Genomic DNA, 21031 nt, shown 5'->3' on the forward strand with positions numbered 1-21031 from the left:
TTACCTGGAAGATTGTGCAGTCTGTCAGACAATTTCAAGAGATAAGGAAGAAGATTGATCTTCTGGGGGGAGAAGCTGCATCTATAGGCAGCACCCCAGAGAGCCACTGAGAAACCCCCTTTTGACTTGAAAAGGACGCTGGAGGATTGTGACTTATCCCCAGGACATTTATGCCATTACTAGACTATTTTACCCTCTGTGTGGTGGATTATTTTATGAACCTTCTGATTTTGCTTGGAATAAATGTTCTTTGGATTGATCCCTGATCTCTCGATCTGTTGATTGTGTGATATAGGAGAAGGACCCCCTGATAGCATTAGAATGAAAATCCAGTGAAGGTAGTTGGGAAGACACAGATCCCAAATCACCCCTCTCTCTCCACAAACAAGGACTTTTCACTCTATCATTTAAAAAAAAAAAAAAGCAAACCTGAACTGCAGTCAGATAACAGCTGCTCCCCTCCAGGGTTACCAACTCAATTATAGTTATTCAAAAATCATGGCAAAACAACTTTTTTGTTATGGCAGATTTAGATTTTAAAAGATACAGTATATTTACATTGACTTTAAATGGTAAAATAATGGTAATTGTAATCTTAATATGCACAAACTCATCTAGCTTCATAAAATTTGCAACTATATAACATTTTTATCAGGACAGGGGAAAAAGTGCCCTATTTTTAGAGTCCAGCAATTTCTGGATGCTTGGCAACTCTCCTCCACTTATGCCAAAAAGGTTTTGTGTGTCACACTGTGTTTGGCTTTAAACTCGCTGAGTGTCATGGCGGCACCGGACGCTGTTCACACTGTAGAGTCTGACAATCCTCACTATGCCTCTTTTGGTGCTTTAGAGTTACACAGACAGGCTCGGGCGTCGACCAGCTGTGTGCTCATTAGTGATCGGTCTTGAGGAGTTCATTTGTACTTGCCTGCTGGTTACTTTTGGAATATATATTGTGTGACATGTATCACAGTCACTCCCTGCATTTTTAAAATGGAGAAGCCTGTCTTCCCATGCATACTATAGCTACACCAATCCATGTGCTGTTGTATCCCAGTCCTGTTGATGATTGTATTGCTTTATGCATGGAGTAGTTGAGTTCTCCTGTCATTTTGTTGTTTCCTTCCTTGCCTTTATTTTCATCCTTATCACTGTTTGTCTAATACCGCTTTGTGAGTATGCTGAGCGATAGAGCTTTGGTTTTCCCTGTTTGTCTTTATCTGGGGGTTCAACCACTCCTGTCTTGCCCCTCCCCTGGGGTGAGGGAGAAGGGATATTAGATAAGGGCTGTTCAGGAGCAGGGCAAGGAAGGTGTCTCAGACATCGTCACTATTAGACTTACCTCTGGGATGAGGGACAGCTAGGCCCCCCTCACCTGAGAGCCAGAATAGAAGCTCCAGTTATCCCATCACAGCCCTTGAAATTATGTTCACAAACTCCAGAGACTAGCCTTAACATGATGCATACTAGAGGGAGTATGAACAAAGAAGGATTATTAGCTCACCATTGGAAATTTGATTTAGTCCATTTCATGATGCCCATAAGAAGTCGTGTTAAAGAGCAAGCGCTTGGATGCTGAGTGGAAGCAACAAAGAAGATAAAGTTCAGCACCGAAATAAAACACTTGTCTTTATTTCAAATAGTTAATAAATGGTGAAGTTAAAAACCACAGTCACACTGACGCATTTGGAAGTGTCTTTAATCATAGGGGATTAAGGACACTTTCCGGAACGCGTCAGATGTTACTGTACCTTTTAACTTCACCATTCATTAACTATTTGAAATAAAGACAAGAGTTTTATTTCGGTGTTGGACTTTATCTTTTTCGTCGCTACTAGAGGGAATAGGCAACTAGCAACTGAACAGCAGAAACTAGAGAGAAATTGGTGGACACTAGATACTTGAAAGAAAACGTAACAGGAAATCAGAAAGTGGGGAAATAATTCTCTTTAAATCAATATAACTAATTGACACCTAGCACCATTGTTTTTCACCACTTGTCTTGAGATTCAATTAATCTTAACCAACTACTGAGTATAAATGCAAACCATCTATAATGGCTTTGAGATGAAATGCGGGTTCCATGTTTTGGTGACTATTTTTCGTTAAACAACAGCCAGGCCAGCCAACATCAATGAAGTGTGTCAGTTCATGATGTTCGGTAGGAGCTAAAATCACTGAATTAGAACATATTTCTAACAATGAGCAGTGATCTTGGCATTACATATGTTACAATTCAGTTACAGCTCAGCAGGTTTTATTTTTCTTGCTCAATAGGCTTTTTTTTCCGCAATGACCAAAGGACAAGTTGCAATGCACTGGTGGTGGACCTTGCCAAACATCCTGAACTATGACCAAATATTAGAGATGAGCAAATACCGAAATATTCATATTGTCTATACTCGTAACGAGTACTTTGTAATATTTGTGTATTCGTTACGAATAGTAAGTACAATGCAAGTCAATGGGAAATGCGAGTAATTTTCTGCAGTACCCAACAGAAAGCTCTGGGGGCCTGAGAAAGAGGCTGAAATGGATAGGAAAGTGATGAAACTGAATGAGGAGAGCCTGGAGAATATGCCTGCAGGCATTTTTGACTCACATATGGTTATTGGGATCCCCTGGTGCCACATCGAAGAACTTTTCTTTTTGCATGTTCTATTCTAGCCCATATAATAGTTCAGTTTGGACAATAGAGTATTTACAGCATTTAAGCTGGGTTCACACTAAGCGACAGCGACAACGACGTCGCTGTTACGTCACCATTTTCGGTGACGTAACAGCGACCTTGTAAGTCGCTGTTATGATCGCTGCTTAGCTGTCAAACACAGCAGAAATCATAACGTCGCTGTGCTACATGTGCAGAGAGCAGGGAGCCGCGCTTAGCGCTGGCTCCTTGCTCTCCTAGGTACAGTAAACATCGGGTTAATTAACCCGATGTGTGCTGCAGCTACATGTCACAGTGCAGAGAGCAGGGAGCCGCGCGCACTGCTTAGCGCTGGCTCCTTGCTCTCCTTGCTACAGTATACATCGGGTTAATTACCCGATGCGTACTGCAGCTACATGTGCACAGAGCAGAAGCCGGCGCTGGCAGCAAGAGCGGAGGCTGGTAACGAAGGTAAATATCGGGTAACCAGGGAAAGGTCTTCCCTTGGTTACCCGATGTTTACGCTGGTTACAGCTTACCGCAGCTGCCAGACGCCGGCTCTTGCTCACTTCATTTCGTCGCTCTCTCGCTGTCACACACAGCGATGTGTGTGTCACAGCGGGAGAGTGACGACCAAAAAATGAAGCTGGACATTCAGCAACGACCGGCGACCTCACAGCAGGGGCCAGGTCGTTGCTGGATGTCACACACAGCGACAGCGACGGGACGTCGCTGCAACGTCACAGAAAATGGTGACGTAGCAGCGACGTCGTTGTCGTTGTCGCTGTGTGTGACACCAGCTTTAGAGTAGGACCCAGATAAGAGTTACATCTTGACGATTGTTTCTCAGCACAGATAAAGATAAATTTAGCCACCTTTATTTGCTAAGTAACTTATGTTTTGAAAAAATATTGTCAAAAAATTTTGCATTACATTTTTCATGTTTTCTTAGCAGTAATGCGTATTCAATTTCCAATATTCACCATCTACATTCTTGTTTTTCTCCTTCTCTTTACTTGAGTGCAACTGCTATTTTTCAATGGAGTAGGAGTACTGTGCTGGTTTGTCTACTGCACAATGTGCATGGTGTTTACAAAAATTAGCCCCATGGGCTGAGTCATGGTTGACGCAGGAAGGAAACGGCTTTATATGACATTAACAGCAGTAGCCAAAATGAACATTTTGTGATAATTTAATTTGGCTTGCTCTCATCTGGAGGGATTGCAAACTGTGGAGAAATCCAGTCCTTGTTGAATTAATTAGAGTAAGTCTGTCTGCATTTTCTGTGGAGAGGCCTATCAATGATGATTGCCCCAGCAGATCTGGAAACACGCTCTGACATCACACTAGCAGCTGGGCACGCCAGCACCTTCAAGGCGCATAAGGAGAGGTCGGCTAAGTGTTCAGTTTGGGGACCCAATAATTAAAGGGAACTGAAGCATCAGACAGGATGCAGGTATGGTCCCTTAAGTTCCCCTTAACCATATTGTGCAACTTCTACCTCCTTGGCAATGTTACAGGCACAGATAGCCCTTGTTGATGTCCTGCAATTTTTTTGGAACCACAGTTTGCACACATTTTCCCCCCACCTCTGTTGGTCCTGGTGTTGGTGTCTCTCCCAATTAATCCTTGATGATAAAAAGAGGCGGTAAGGAGAAAGTGCAAAACGGCCGTCGTCTGACGTGTCGGGTGGTTCTCCCCCTCCCCGCTAGCCCAAGAATGTAACCTCCACTTGTAAATAAAGAAATTCCTGCACTGCAAGAACTGGTGAGTGCCTGCATCTCTTCTTATATACATTAAGAAGAGGCGGTAACTTTGCCGCCAGTGTTGTCTGAGGGTGATGTTTTCATCAACTGATCTACAATGACCCTCTTGAAGGCTTCCATTGAGCAACCTTTTGGTGACTCCAAAAGGAGAGAAGGAAATTTTTCCTTGTACTATGGGTCCAGAAAGGTGGCCACCCAGTATAGGTTGTTGGATAAAATGTGTATCACGCGAGGATCTTGCCACAGACACTTACACATTACGAAAATCTGGCTCCGTTGCCACAAGCTGGGCACTCAAATGTTCTTCTTTGAGATTATACAGTGATTGTTTCAACAGACACTGCAGCGGGATGGTTAAGCTGACAATAACCTGATCACCGCTCGTGAGCTTGGTGCAGTACTCAAAGTTCTCAAGAACCTCACAAATGTCAGTGATCCACACTCACTGGACAGTTGTTATTGTGGTGGCTTACTCTCAGTCTGACAGGCATGTTGAAACTGGTATTCAGTTACTGCCCTCTGCTGCTCACTAATGTTCACCAACATATGATATGTAGAGTTCCACTGCGTAGGCAAGTCACAAATGAATCGATGACTTCGCAAATTCTAGTGCTTCTGAATCACTGTAAGTAAGACCAGCAAAAGCGGTAGAGGAATGGCGGAAATGGGCACTAATATAGCGCACCCTCTCAAGTGAACATGAGCTTAAACGTTGCATGTACATCAACTCCTACTCCAGCTCACTTTTTTTTTTACCTTCTCAAGTAGGTATGGCAAGTCAGGGCATGTTTTCAGAAATTTCTGAGCAACTAGGTTCATCATGTTAGCCATACATGGAACATGTACCAGCTTTCCCACCTTTAAAGCTGTCACCAGGTTGGGCCCATTATCGCAGATAACCAGACCGGGTTGGAGGTGCAGCAGGGAGCGCCACTGATCGGTCTGCTCTTTTATACCTTGCCACAGCTGTGCTGCAGTGTATGCTTTGTGACCTAAACATATCAGCTTCAGAAGACCCTGTTGCAACCTTGCTGATGCGCTACTGCACAGCTCCCAGCTTGGCAGTGATGGGGAGGGTAATTCAGCAGAAGATGAGGAGCAGGAGGAGGAGGAGAGACAGGAAGTGGCATATGATGATACGGAAACACTGGTAGAAGTTGGGCCCGCTATTCTTGGTGAGGGTAGGATGTGTAATGTTACAGTTTTTGACTTTGTCACAGCCACCACCAGATTCACCCAATGTGCAGTGACAGATATGTATCATCCCACTACATACCCATCTTCCTCTGTGTTACTGTACTGGCTATGTATATCAATGGTCCAGGTCAGATCAGTGGACTCATCGTTAACCACCTCGTCTTCCCTCTCATCCTCCTTCCCACTTGAGATTGTAGGCTGATTGTAGGCTGACCTGATGGCAACAGTGCCTCATCATCATCAGCCTCCACCTCTGTGGGCATTAAATCATATTTCTCAAAATGGCTTTCTTCTGGCAGTAGGTCCTCAAATACTTGTGCATCAACGCATGCCACCCCCTCATGTCCCTCTTCAATGCTGCATGGCGAGAGGCCAGAGCCAACCAAAGGATATGTACAAAACAGATACTCAGACTGGCCAAGCTTGGGGTCATATGTCTCCTGTGTCCTAGCTAAGCAAACTTTGACCCCAAAAATATTGTGGAGAAAGTACAAGTGAGTACTTTGTGCCAGGCGGCAAAAATGGTAGAGTCCTGCTTTGTATTTGCAAAAGCCACTGGCAATGTATTAATGTGGCTGATGTGGACAGACGGCACAAGCGGGCTGCGAACCCCTAAATATTGTGGAAACTGGAACGATGCTTTACTATATCAGGCAGCAGTAAATGCTAGAGTACTGCTTTGTAATTATTTTCAAAAGCCACTAGCAACATATTAATGTGGCTGATCTGCATGCCACAATGCAGGTTGTGAATCTCTAAATATTGTGGAAACAGGTCCAGATTGCCTACCTAATCTACAATCTCTCCCTGCCTGCTGTGACTTTGTTCAGTGCTGTCAGCTCTTTGAAGAGCTATTCTATTCTGGTTTCTGGATGGTACTATGGAGGTAGTACACTGCTTTAAAAACTGTCCCTGGTTGGAGATTGGTCCCTCCCTACACTACACTGACCTATACTGCAGGTAGCACTGAAAAGGGCTTTTTGTGTTAAGAGGCCTCCACTCTCCCTAGCAGCTGCTTGCTCTATCCCTACACTGATACAACGCTGGCTCCGGATGCAATGTGCGCAAAATGGAGGTGGAAGGTCTTTTATATATCCTATGATGCTGAGCAGCCAGCCAATCACAGTAATGCCCCAAACAGGATGACTGCGGCATTACTGTGATTGGTTAAGAAGCCCAGCATGTTTAGTGGCTGCAAATCAGGCACCAAAACAGCTGGGCGGGACATCCGAATATAGCAAGCCGAATACACCATTACTCGCAATATAACGAATAGTCCGAATACCGCAATATTCTGCAAATAGCGAATAGTGACAAATACATTCGCTCATCACTACCAAAGGTGCATTGGGATGGCCGCTGTGAGACAGTGCTAAAGTGGCACCACAGTGCCAAATAAGATCATGTGCCTTAATTAGACAAGGCAGCCTTGTCTGTTTTCGTTTAAGTGGTATTCCCAGCTTCAAGATCCTATCTCGATATGCAGTAGGTGTAATAATAATAGTAAATACCTCCAGTTAGAGATGTAGTATAATTCTCCTATATCGCTTACCTCATATGCAGGGTATTGCAGTACCTAAAGTATCCTTGATTACGACCACCACATCATGACAGTTAATTAGTTAGATAATTGCTAGTGGTCATAACCATGGATACCTAAGCTACTGCAATGCCCTGCACATGTGGTAAGTGACATAGTGAGTCAGGAGAACTATACTACATTTTCTAATTGGAGGTATTTGCTAATATTATTATTATTACACCTACTACATATTGGGATAAAATCTTGTAAATGGGAATATCCCTTTAAGGATTATCTCTTCCTACTGCACTACACTCTCTGAGGAAGCATGGTGCAAAAAGTACATTGTAGAAAGTAAATGAAGAACCCACATATGATGGAAACTAATATAGGTGGGCCTTAAAGGGAATGTGTCACCTTTTTGAGCTTTTTGAGTTATTAACATAACTATACAGCTGAAATTTTTCAGAACTGTATACCTCCGCGATAATGGTTTGTTCAGTTAAAATCATTTTTTATGGCTTTGATCTGCCAGGCTATGGGGCATGCACTGCCCAGAAGATAAGACTGTCTCCGGTCTACATCATAAAATGTTTCTCATCCTCTTCAGTGTTCTTTTGATGTCAGGTGTGTAGCCAGAAACCTTTCTGAGAGCACTGTCTTCAATTCTGATGTGTGCATGCACCGGAGAGTCACTGGAATTTCCAACTCAGTGATCTCCGAAGCACAATAAATGTGAAATCCACACTTCGTTCCTCCCGACCAGCAGACAAGCAATTTGGTTTCCTAAGCCCTAGTTTAATGAAATCCTGCTAGCTTGCTTTGACTGCTTTGCCTGAGCACATCAAAATTGAAGACAAAGTCTACAGATGGGTGGAACAATGCAGAGGAGTGACGGCAATAAAGGGGTTTTACACGGAGTGACATCGCTAACGATGGCACCCGCCCACGTCTTTTGTGTGTCACGGGCAAACCGCTGCCCATGGCGCACAATCTCGCTTGTCCGTGTCACACGTACAGCCCTCCCTAATGACGTCACTGTGGGCGGTGAACAACCTCCCCTGAAAGGGGGAGGTTCGCTCGGCGTCACAGCAATGTCACAGAGCGGGCCACCAATAGAAGCGGAGGGGTGGAGAGCAGCCGCATCACCATCACTCCTACCTCGGTGCTCGTTGAGGACACAGGTACGCTGTAGTTCATCGTTCCCGAGGTGTCACACATAGCGATGTATGCTGCTACGGGAACGACGAACAACCTGCATTCTGAACAAGCAACGATTTTTTGAAAATGAATGACGTGTCAACGATGAATGATTTGGTGAGTATTTTCCATCGTTAACGGCCGCTCGTTGATGTCACATGCAACGCCATTGCTATCGATGCCGGATGTGCGTCGATATATCGTTAGATACGTCATTGCGTGTAAGGGGGCCTTAAGAATGAGCAGGTGCGGGATTTCTGACTGCATACCTGATATCACAGGTAGAGACTGAAGAGAAGGAGAGGAGAAATCTTGTATACTGAAGACCGGTGGTAGGCTTATCTTCTGAGCAGCATACACTCCTTAGCCTGGAAGATAGAAGCTATAAAATATGAACAAGCCATCAACTAAGAGGCATACATTAATGACTAATTTCAGCTGTATACAACCTGTATAGTAATAACTCAACAAGCTCAAAATGATGACAGATACCCTTTAATTATTTAATGAACTTTGTTTTCAACATAAGATCTGTGCAATGTAAAGCAAATGGGAAACATTATTTTCTATTATTTTGGTTGCAATTTACCCAATAATGTCTAAGTGACAACAAACCTTTAGGGGCCCTTTGCACACTACGACATCGCAGGTGCGATGTCGGTGGGGTCAAATCGAAAGTGACGCACTTCCGGCGTCGCTCTCAACATCGTAGTGTGTAAATCGTTTTAACTACGATTAATGAGTGCAAAAGCTTCCGTATTGTATTATCGGTGTAGTGTCAGTCATTTTCAATATTTTGGCTGCTGCGATGGTACGATGTTGTTCCACGTTCCTGCGGCAGCACACATTGCTGTGTATGAAGTCGCAGGAGCGAGGAACATCTCCTACCTGCGTCCCGTCTGCAATGCGGAAGGAAAGAGATGGGCGGGATGTTTACGTCCCGCTCATCTCCGCCCCTCCGCTTCTATTGGCTGCCTGCCGTGTGACGTCGCTGTGACGCCACATGACCCGCCCCCTTAGGAAGGAGTGACGTCGCAGGGCAGGTGAGTTCATGTGAATCTGCCATAGCGATAATGTTTGCTACGGCAGCTATCACCATGATATGGCAGCTGCAACAGGGGCGGGGACTATCGCGCTCGGCATCGCAGCATAGGCTTGCGATGTCGTAGTGTGCAAAGGGCCCCTTACAGCCTGATAGATTGCATTTTCTTACTTTATTCCACAGGCTTAGTCTTTCAATTCCACTTATTAGTGTTATGGTGATCTCTCTCAGATCCCTGAGACAGTGTTTGCCGATGTTATTCTATCACCATGTTTTATGATGTTTGACTATATTTGAATAGAAATAGAATCATGATCCCACCTGATCTCATGCCTAATATACTCTCCTCCACATAGAATTTGCCACACCAAAAAAGTAAACATCATGGAATGATAGAAATCAGATTAATAGACATATTAGTATTATGCAAATGATGAAAAAAAATGGAATAAACATATTTAAAATATCTTGATTTATTCAGTATAAACCATAATCCAAGGAGTAGGACCAGTGTGATGTTCACTCTTGAAGAACCATTTATGGCATTGCCCTCTTTGATCTTGAGACAATTCTCCAGCACTCCTTATGTCCAAGACAAAAGCAAGATTGAAATGGAATGATCTCCATTTCAGCCTCGATTGCTCCATTATAGACTCAGGTTTCCTTCTATTTGGAGACCAAATAGGCAACACCATGAAGAGACCTTCACAAAGGAATGTCACGCTACTGACACACCCACCCCAGGGCCGGGGGACACTCGGAAGCGGGCCGGACTAGTCTGGGGATGTCAGCGATGGTGGGGTCCGGTTCCATGACACTGGCGGTGTCTCAACAATAAAGGGAGGATGATGATGGGAGTTGTATTTTTGGATCAAATGACGTTTGTGACGCCACCTGTGGTTTTGCGATTATGTGCGCTGCGGGTTCCCCGGGGCAGTTGGTGATGGCGCAGCTGAGGTGATCTTGCGCCCCACAGGTGGAGCGAGACCCTGGGGCATGGTTGGAAAGTCTATTTTGGAAACCCGGTGAACTTCAGGGTGCAGGGTTGTGATACGGATAGTAACGGACCAACACAGCAGTTTCTTTACCTCCTTCCTTTTACTCTGCAACAACCGGTGAAGTCCTGAGAGACCGGTATAGATGGTGGTAGCGATCCGGTTGGCCTGGAAGCAGTTGGGGGGTATTTCCCTGGCCAGGTGAGTATCTTCTCTTCTACAAGACCCCGCTGTGTTAGTTCAACAGAGTCCCTCTCTGCTGGGACTTATGGTACTACCCGTTACCCGTATGGTAGGCTGAGCGGGCCTTCACTGGTGCCGCTCTGCTGGCAATGACTCCTGGTCCCTGATGTGCGGCTGTACCGTCACAGTCCTCCTGCCCTTCGGATTCGGTTACCGGGACTCAAGCACCCAGGCAACCACGGACTCCGATGTCCGGATTTTGGCGTTTTCTTCTGAGGCGAGCCGGTTCAGCCCTGCTCCCCAGATTTTTACTCCTGTGCCTCTCTGCAGACCTTGCTTTACTGGGCTGAGCTATCTTAGCCCCAGACCCCAGCTCGCATGTCCGCACTACTCAAGCTGCTCACTCTCACTCCTCTCTCTTCAACGGTCAGCTTCCAACTGTCACTTTTCTAACTCCTCCCCCAGGTCAGAGCTCCCTAGACTACTAGGTTAGAGCTCCCCCTGCTGACCTGAGTAGGAACTGTATTGTTAGTAGGTAATTACTGACTAAGGTACCACCCCCTCTTGCTTCCAGGCTTAATATTGACCTTTGTGGGGCAACACTACTGTGTCAACCAGACGGCTTGGGCACCACACTACTACACCTGGAATTGTGGTGCGGTGTCACATAATGTAAAATAGCCTGACTCCTCTAGACATCATTCTAAGTACACTAACAGCTCAGTGTTACAGTAATTTGATGGTGGAACTAGTGGTATAGTAATTACTAAAAGGTGTCCCAGGAACCATTTTTTAACATGACAAAGCCAGGCTAAATATTTGTGCTACTGTGAAAAGCCTGGATGGTCTAAATATGTTACCAAGGCTTGTAGTGTTTCAACACTTTTATTGGGCATTAACTTGTAAGTGTGTTCACTAGCCTTATGATATGTAGTATAGTGTATATCAGTCACTTTCTCCAAATTGGTATCATTCTGCATTTTAATAAAAATAAATACATTAAAAAAATGCATATTCCGTAAGCCTCATAATTGTAGCATAAAAAAAGGTTAAAATGCAAAATAAGAATTAAGACTTTAAAAAATCATTCACATGTCTATGTTTAATGTGCATTTTCTATCCATGTTTTTCAGGAATAGAATATACAGTATATCCAATATAGTCTAGGAGGCATGTTCTTTTTATTCAATTTGTCTATCTTTGGATATGGATCCATAAAAAAAAAAAAAACAGATAGCACTTGTATGCGTTGCAGAATCTTTAAAAATTGTTGCATTTTTTCCATATGAGAAGAATGGATGCTATTCTGAAAAAAATACATGTGCACCAAAAATTGCTAAAAAATAGATCCAGGACAATAATAAAAAGTCGGCTTTTTCTTACACGCAAAAAAAGAGCATTTGAAATAAAACCTAAGTGCCAGTTACGCACCACTAGGAGCAATTTTCCATTCTCCATAGCAATTATTTGAGATTGGGCAGTTGGGTCTTCTGAGTGAATAGGAATTTGTTTCCCACCCTTTATCGTAAATGTAGGAACATTTTGGTCACCTAAGGGTTTATTTAATTCCTTCAACCTATATAAGGGAAGTTGCCTTGATCACAGGCTTCTCCGTCAAACGCTTTAGATGCACGTGTTTAGAAAAGCATGCTAATAGCACTCAGTGTGTTCTTTTGCATATAATTACTGTAGATAAACATTTATGTCCTTTTTATTCTGAACGTTCTATGACAAGCTTGGCAGCAGTTTCTGAAATGTAAGTGGGGGGTGTGGAAAACCATTCGCTGCTTAATGATCTCTGAAGAAATTCTGGTGGATGTTTTTAGCTGCCTTTCAACAGTCTCAAATAATTCCAGGTGTCGGACATAAAAAAAGGGGTATCATTATATTCTCATTTATGTACTGTGCCTGCTACTTTCCTTTCATTTGTCTCTTTTATGAAAGCTGGTGGAGTAGTGCACGGTTTAAGTACAGCATAGGGAAAATTACATGTGATGGTACAACGAAGCAATGGTATTATGTGCAGGTGTTAAAATTAGTTAATATTTAAATATGTTCTTTATCAGGGACAGATAAGAAAAACATGTGAAACTGGCGCATATTAAAAAGATTTATTTTCCATAATATATTATGGATGATATAATCACACCTTCCCTCATCCACTGTGGTGTGAATATAGTCATGTCATTTACTAAAAAATGCTGGTCAGAAATGAACTCAGTGGTAGAATTCAATAGTAGCTCTATATTCATGTTAAGAGATTAAACAGTTCCATAGGCCCCCTTCATACATCCGTGATGTGTCGTGTCCATTTTCACACAGCTAGAGACACAGTCACAAACATACTGATTAAAATCAATGGTGATCATCACACCTCTGTATACACAGACTGTGTGTCCGTCCATGTGAGCTAGACACGTGTCCATGTGATAGACACAGAGACATGTCCTCTTTTTCCGACAGGATGAAATACATACATACTATACATGGATGGTACCTGTGTACCGGAAAAAATGCATGACATTGAAAGAAATTTTTTCTTAATGTGTTAAAGATGTGCAAAGATAGATAGACAGCTGAATAGATGGATGGATAGATAGATAGATAAATTGATAGATAGATAGATAGATTGATAGATAGATAGATAGATTTTACAGCTATGAACCAAGTAAAAAAAAAAGAAGAAAAATGCCCTGGGCCTCTATTTTTGATAACTAGTAAAGGTAAGGCAGACAGCTGGAGGCTGGCATTGTCAGGCTGGGAAGGTCCATGCGTATTGGACCCCCAGCCTTAAATAGCAGCCTGCAGCTACCTCAGAAGTAGAGCATCACATAATATATGCAAATTCTGATGCTTTACATCGGCCCTTCCCAAGTGCTCTGGTGTGGAGGCAATTGGGGTAATACTTGTGGAGTAGATGTCAGCTGTGAATTGTCAGCTGGCATCAAGCCCAGGGATAAGTAATGGAGAGGCATCTCTTGGACACCTCCATTACTAACCCAGTAAAAAAAGACACACACACAAAAAATAATTTAATAACCAGTGTCCCAAACTGTCCCTCGTTCACCATTTTAGTCAAAACCAACAAAAAAATCCCAGCTGTTCTGACATAGTCCAGAGCACAGCACGAGGAGGAATATTTGAAGACTGACGTCACACTCACCACTCGCGAGACCTGGCACCTCTGAAGAGCAATGACATCAGTAACGCTACTACTATTCATGGTCACCGGGCAACTTCTGGTCACGCTGCACTGCGTGAGACCCATAGACTGTGATAAGCGGTGATCTTACAGTCGCTGGGTCGCTCATAGTTCAGTGTGCATCAGGAGAGGATGCTGATCAAAGGCTATGGCGTCTCAAAACGAGGCTTCATAGCCTTTGATCATTGCAAAGAAAGTCACGGGAACCGCTGGACTACATCAGAGCTGGTAACTTAGCTTTCTAATAAATTGATGAACGAGTAATATTGTCCTGTTTATATCTCTCATGTAATGTCTTTCAGGTTGCCATTTATAGACTAACTGATTACAGCATGGTCATGCAGGAGGTGCTGAAATATGAACACTTCCCACACGATCACTGCCGAAGCATGGCTTAGCTGACATCCAAGCTTCTGCAGTATCATCCAGGTCCAGCACATGCCGCCCCTGTCTAATTGATCCTCCAGACCAGGGTTCCCCAACTCCAGTCCTCGAGGGCCACCAACAGTGCATGTTTTCAGGATTTCCTTAGCATTGCATGGGTGTTGGAATCATCAACTGTGCAGGTGATTAAATTATCACATGTGCAATACTAAGGAAATCCTGAAAACATGCACTGTTGGCGGCCCATGAGGACTGGAATTGGGGACCCATGCTCCAGACGCTATTGCTTGCGGCATTCAGAAGGTTGTGAGAAGAAAGGCTTCCTCTCTCACCCCCATCAGAACTCCTGTGACAAAATCATGTGGAACCGATGGTCACATGTGATTTTTTTGTCCTGAAGAAGGAGAAATTGCTCTCATAAATGTGTTGACAATAAAAATCACCATCTTATTATCATCTTGTCTAGATTTTTCCAGAGTCGTGCGGCGATATCCCGTCTTTACTTTTTTAAGGAATACTTCTAAATAAAACTGGAACATAACGTGATAAAAAAAAAACAAATGTAAATTAAAATGTAGTAGCCAAATATAAAAAATATATAAACCTGGTATTGCTGCAATTGCACAGATCCAAAGAATAAAGTTTTCTAATCACTTATACCACACGTTAAATGGCGTAAACACTAAATAAATTAAATAAAATAAATTATTGACCTGCAGTTTATTTCTTCATTCTGCCTCCTAAAGATCGCAGTAAGGCGGGCTTTGCACACTACGACATCGCAGGTGCGATGTTGGTGGGGTTAAATTGAAAATGACGTACTTCCGGCATCGCATGCGACATCGTAGTGTGTAAAGGCTCGATGATACGATTAACGAGCGCAAAAGCGTCGTAATCGTATCATCGGTGCAGCGTCGGCGTAATCCATGATTACGCTGACGCGACGGTCCGATGTTGTTCCTTGTTCCTGCGGCAGCACACATCGCTGTGTGTGAAGCCGCAGGAGCGAGGAACATCTCCTACCGGCGTCACTGCGGCTTCCGTAGGATATGCTGAAGGAAGGACGTGGGCGGGATGTTTACATCCCGCTCATCTCCGCCCCTCCGCTCCTATTGGCTGCCTGCCGTGTGACGTCGCAGTGACGCCATACGACCCGCCCCCTTAATAAGGAGGCGGGTCACCGGCCAGAGCGACGGTCGCAGGACAGGTGAGTCCATGTGAAGCTACCGTAGCGATAATGTTCGCTACGGCAGTTATCACAAGGATATCGCAGCTGCGACGGGGGCGGGGACTATCGCGCTCGGCATCGCAGCATCGGCCTGCGATGTCGCAGCGTGCAAAGTGCCCCTAAGGCTCAGGTCACATTTACCCTATGCTCTATAATGAGCGCTTTCACCAGAGTTGCCATATAAATCTCTAAAATCCATGATTTACGATACGATATGATACGATACACTTTATTGATCCCGTGGGAAATTATGGTATCACATAATTCATAACATGAATTACATAATTGACGAGACAGTAGAGTTGACAGAAGAACATTATACATTAGATTAGGACATACACAGCGGGTGAACTGAAAGTAGAAAAAAATAAAGTAGACATTCACCTTGATGATTTACCACTAATGTTATTGTTGTACATTCCCATCCCAACTCCTAATGAGGTAGATAGAGTCACCTTGAACACTCTCTGTCTCATGATCTGACCATGCCCGTCCTTTTAGTTGTGCATAAAAGTGCGGTTGGCCACCTCTTCTGTGCACATTTTAGAAGCCGGATACCACAGAGCAGAAAACACACAGACTCCAGATTAACTCTGCTGACTCGTTAGTGAATGGATCCATTGGTGGATTCATCTGAATCACATATTTTTAGATTTAAATGGAATTCCTGATGTAAGCACTTGGCATAGAACACAGAATAAATTTAAATTGATACCAAAAGGCCACCAATAAAAGCTTTTAGTCAACCAACAGAAAAATAAGTCCCAACTCAGCTTCATCATCTGTTAACAAAAATGTAGGAGGTTTTCACAATACTTGTAGCACAAAGGCTCTAGAAGCTGTGCTCCCAAATCCAAATGCCCTCTTCTCTTCTCTTCTCTTCTGAACCCTACAGTGCGCCTACACCATAGTTAAAGTCAACATGTTTGGCAACTCTCGTGAGGAGAGCCCGCTTAATTTATGGGGTACAGGTCTCCAGAAGCTCTAGCTGTGCACAATGTACCTGGCACTTCAATGGCAGATTTCCATTTTCACTCTTCAACATATATTGCTGCTTGTTTCTGGAAAACACCCAAGGAGTCAAAGTCATCATTACACCCAGAGATGAATTTCCAAATGGATGTATTTCCAAATTGGGGTCACTTATTGAAGAAGGTTTCTGCTCTTCTAGCACTTAGGGGATTTTATATATAGTCTGCAAACTATTCTAGGAAACTCTGTGCTCCAAAAGACAAATAGTGCTCCTTCCCCTCAAGTCTTGCCGTGTGGCCAAACGGTACTGTACAGTCACATATGAGATATCACATTCACTAAAAATTGTGTAATAATTATGCATTTGCAATGGTATAATTTACACTAGCATGTAATATATAATGGTATTTTGTGAAATGTATGATGTCAATGTGCTCAATGCAATGCAAAATGATTTCATTAAGAGGTGTAGTTTGTATAATAGGGGGAACTAATTGGGGTTTCTGCTGATCTGGCTTCTCATAAGTCCTGCTAATGTGACATGGCACCCGCAAACCATAACAGCAAAATCCGCACTCTGATATGGTGCTCCTTCCAATCTGAACTCTATACTGTGCCTGAGGCCTCTGCCACACTTACGTGACAAAACGTAACATATTTGTCACGTATGTGTTAAAGGGGTGGTTTTGTTTATGGCACGTACGTGTTCTCCGTGTGTTATACGTAATAAGACACGGAGAACGGAAAGCCCCGCCATACCTGCATCATTCGGCGCTGTCTGTGGTGCTGAATAACAGCGTACGGCCAAAGCCACACCCCGCTGACGCTGCTTACGGCCCCCAGTGAAGAAGAAGCGTTATTCAAATTCACTGGGGATCGGATGCAGGGGACATCTGCGGCAGAGACTGCAGATATGGTGGAGGTGAGTATGTGTTTTTATTATTTTTACACTGACACATGTCTTTCTCCGGCGCGTGTCACACGGGCCCGCATCCACACTGCATCCGTGTGGTACGGGTGCGGGCTGTGTGACACCCGTGCTGCCGGAGCAACACGGATATGTCAGCGTTTTTAAAAAGCGGACACACGTAAGTACGGAACGGACACATGATCCGTTCCTGAATACTTAGGTGTGTCCAAAACAATAACAATACATAGGACCACGTGGGCCCATGTCTCTGGTATGTGAAAAAAAAGGCACACACGTACCGGAGGCACGTGAGTGTGGCAGAGGCCTGAAAAGTAGTTTCCGATCCCATATGGAGTATTGCCTTACTCAGCAGTTAGTGGAAAACAAATTTTGTGGTCCATTTTCTCCAGTTACCCTTGTAAAAATTAAAAAATTGAGCCTTCAGCATCATTTTAGTTGAAAAAAATGTAACATTTCATATTCATGACCAAATATTATAAAGTTCTGTGAAGCACCAGTGGGTTCAAAATGCTGGCTACATTCATAGCTAAATTCTTTGAGGGGTGTATTTTCAAAGTGCTGTCACTTCTGGTGACTTTCTTCTAATTTGGAACCTCGACAACTCTACAAATTCTACATGGCATCTGCAATCTATTCCAAACAGTTTTGCAATCCAAAAATCAAATAGCGTTCCTTTTCTTCAGAGCCCTGTTGTGCGCCCAAACAAGAGTCTCTGACCACATATGGGGTATCCCTGTACTCAGGAGAAATTGTACAACATATTATGGGGTTCATTTTCCCTTGATACCTTTGCAAAAATCAAACATTTATGGCTGAAACAACATTTGTGAGGGAAACAATTAGATTATTAATTCTTAACAGTCCAATGTAGATTCAAGATGTTCACCACACCTTTAGATCTATTCCAAAAGGGGTGTAGTTTCCAAATTGAAATTATTTTGTTGGGGTTTCCTCTGTTTAAGCACAACAGAAGCTCTGCAAAAGAAACATGGTGTCCATTCTCTATTCCAGCCACTTTTGAACTCCAAATGTCAAATGGTGCTTCCTCCCTTCCAAGCCCTGCCGTGCACACAAACAGTAGTTTTCTACCACATATGGGGTATCTGTGTACTCAGAAGAAATTGCACAACAAATTGTGTAGTCTATTTTCTACTGTTACCCTTGTGTTAATGTAAAACCTTTGGCTAAATCAACAGTATAGTGGAAAAAATATAATTTCCCATTTTCATGGCCCAAAGTTAAAAAATTCTGTAGATTCAAAGTGCCCACCACTAGGGATGAATGGACGTGTGGATGTTCGGGTTTATGAGGTTCGTCTGAACTTTAGTTAAAAGTTCAATTAGGAATCTGTCGATAGGCATGTGATGTTATATCTCTTCTCTTCTTATCTCTCTCCCCCTTTTTTCATTTTGTACATTCATGTGAAAAAATTATTAAAATTTACTTGTAATATTGTACACTGTATTTGTTTATAGTTTGTGTCTTGTTCCCTAATTCTTTCACTTGTTGTAATACACAGATCCCTACTACCATGATAAAGTCCCATGTTTGGGCTGAAACATTAGTTAAAACGGGACTTTTTTCATTTGTTTCATCACAATAAAGAAAAATCAACAGATTCCTTGTTGTCTCCAGTACCTTTTTCCTGTAGGAGTGCCAAAGTTATTTTCTTTTTTGACTCAGTTAGGTACCAGGACTTGATTTGAACTTGATCTAGACCCCGAACCCCATATAAATCAATGGAAACATGAAGATAAAGTCTGCTGTGGGACTACAACCATCAGCTGTCTGCTTTATCTTGTCTTGTTATCAAAAATAGGGGGGGTCTGCACAATTTTTTAAAGTGATTTATTCATTTATAAATAAATGATTGAAAAAAAAACCCAATGTGGGGTCCCCCTATGTTTGATAATCAGCCAAAGTAAAGCAAACAGCTGGGGGCTAGTATTGCCAGGCAGGGAAAGTCTATGGTTATTTGGCCCTTCCCAGCCTAAAAATAGCATCCCACAGCAGCCCCAGAAGTGCTGCATCCATTGGAAGTTCCCATTATAGTGCACTGCCCCCTCTTCCCAATCCTCAAAGTTCCAATGTAAATGGTGTCCCAAGACATCCATTGTATCCCGAAGAGCCTCATTCTCAGAATGAGGCTCCATAGGTCACTTGTGGTCAGTGGCAGGCACAGAATGTCTCATTCAAATCACATTGACCAAAGTATACAACCAACATGAAGTAAAATGTGTCACGAAAAAAGAGTCTCAGAATAACTGGGATATCGCGAAACATTTCAGAGTTATTAGATCATAAGAGTCTCTGTCATTAACAAGCAAAATGGCTTGGTCCTTAAGGGGTTAACACTGCATATGAAATCCCCAATAGTCTTTTGATGGGTTCACTTTAATGAATGTCACATCTAAAGTTCACAGCTTTGAGTTCATGCAAAGGGTGATAGATCAGCTCGTGTGCAGTCAGATCTCAGCCTTTTCTATGCTGCGGTCACAGTACATTGTATCCGGCTTTGGCTGTTCTGCAGAATCCATGCTTTGTCCCACTGTAGATAGACTCTGAAAGCTCAATTGTAAGAAACACATTTTAAGCATATTTGGGCTGCAGGGTATTTTTCTCCCTTATTAGGACAGATTTAAAAAAAATATACAGAATACAGAGTAAACTGGTTTTCTCTAAATAATTACCTTTTTTTTAATATAAATAGTATTTTATTTTTATTTACAATTTAATTAAAATGACCCTCCAGGCAAACGTTCTTCCCAGTGTGACATCTGGCACAGAGAGACGCAACTTGACAAAACATGGTACAGTTGCCGAGATAACCATGTGCCTTGTGCTATTCATCATAATAGCATATTACATGCTGGATGCAACATTTGGTTGCTTTGGCAACTTTGTCGCCCAGTGGGAAGTGGTATCAGCCCACGCCTGATGTCAGATCAAGCAGGGAGGTAAGCCTGGCAGTACATGTGTGAGTTATGTACAGATTCAGCTTACGATCCTGACATATCCGCCAAACAGGGCAATAATATCATTGAGTCCGATGCACCCGAAGGTCCAAATGGAGGCACCTCAATGTAAATGTGATATTGCACAGTGATGTGCTGGTGACATCAAACTATACAATCAAATACATCCAGTATGTCATAAACATGTTTCTTACATGTGGATACTCCAGAAGATATGAAAACTCAGAAAAAGCGGAGTCATAATCCAAAATTTATATTAAAAAGGTATAAGTTTATTCAATACAAAATTCATACAAATAACATACAAGAAAAACTGGGGGAATGAGGTGCAAGGAACAGCTATACTACCACAGTAAGGGTAATTGGTGAGCATAAAAAGATTCAAATGGCATGTAGTGCAACCCACATCCGGTGCGGTTAACAACAGTACAATAGTGCCGCAATCTGGTTTAGTCAAATCCTTCAACACACTGTAGTAACATCAGTAACCCTAGGGATCCTCCTCCCACCATATACTATAGGCCTGTAACATTATAATAAGTATAAGTAATATGGTTATGGAGGCAGAGATCCCAGTGGTCACATAGTATTAAATCGCAGGTGTGTAATGAAAGACAGGCATCCAGAGCTCAGCACCTAGATTATACCATAAGATTATAAATGCTCACCCATAATATGAAAAGTGGTAGGACTGTCCAGGGGGCCCCACTTTTCATATTATGGGTGAGCATTTATAATCTTATTTAAATCTTTCATCTTACTCTGGCTGTTGTGCGGCTCTGCTATA

This window comes from Anomaloglossus baeobatrachus, chromosome 10 (genome assembly GCF_048569485.1).
Source record: "Anomaloglossus baeobatrachus isolate aAnoBae1 chromosome 10, aAnoBae1.hap1, whole genome shotgun sequence".
Classification (NCBI taxonomy): Eukaryota; Metazoa; Chordata; class Amphibia; order Anura; family Aromobatidae; genus Anomaloglossus; species Anomaloglossus baeobatrachus.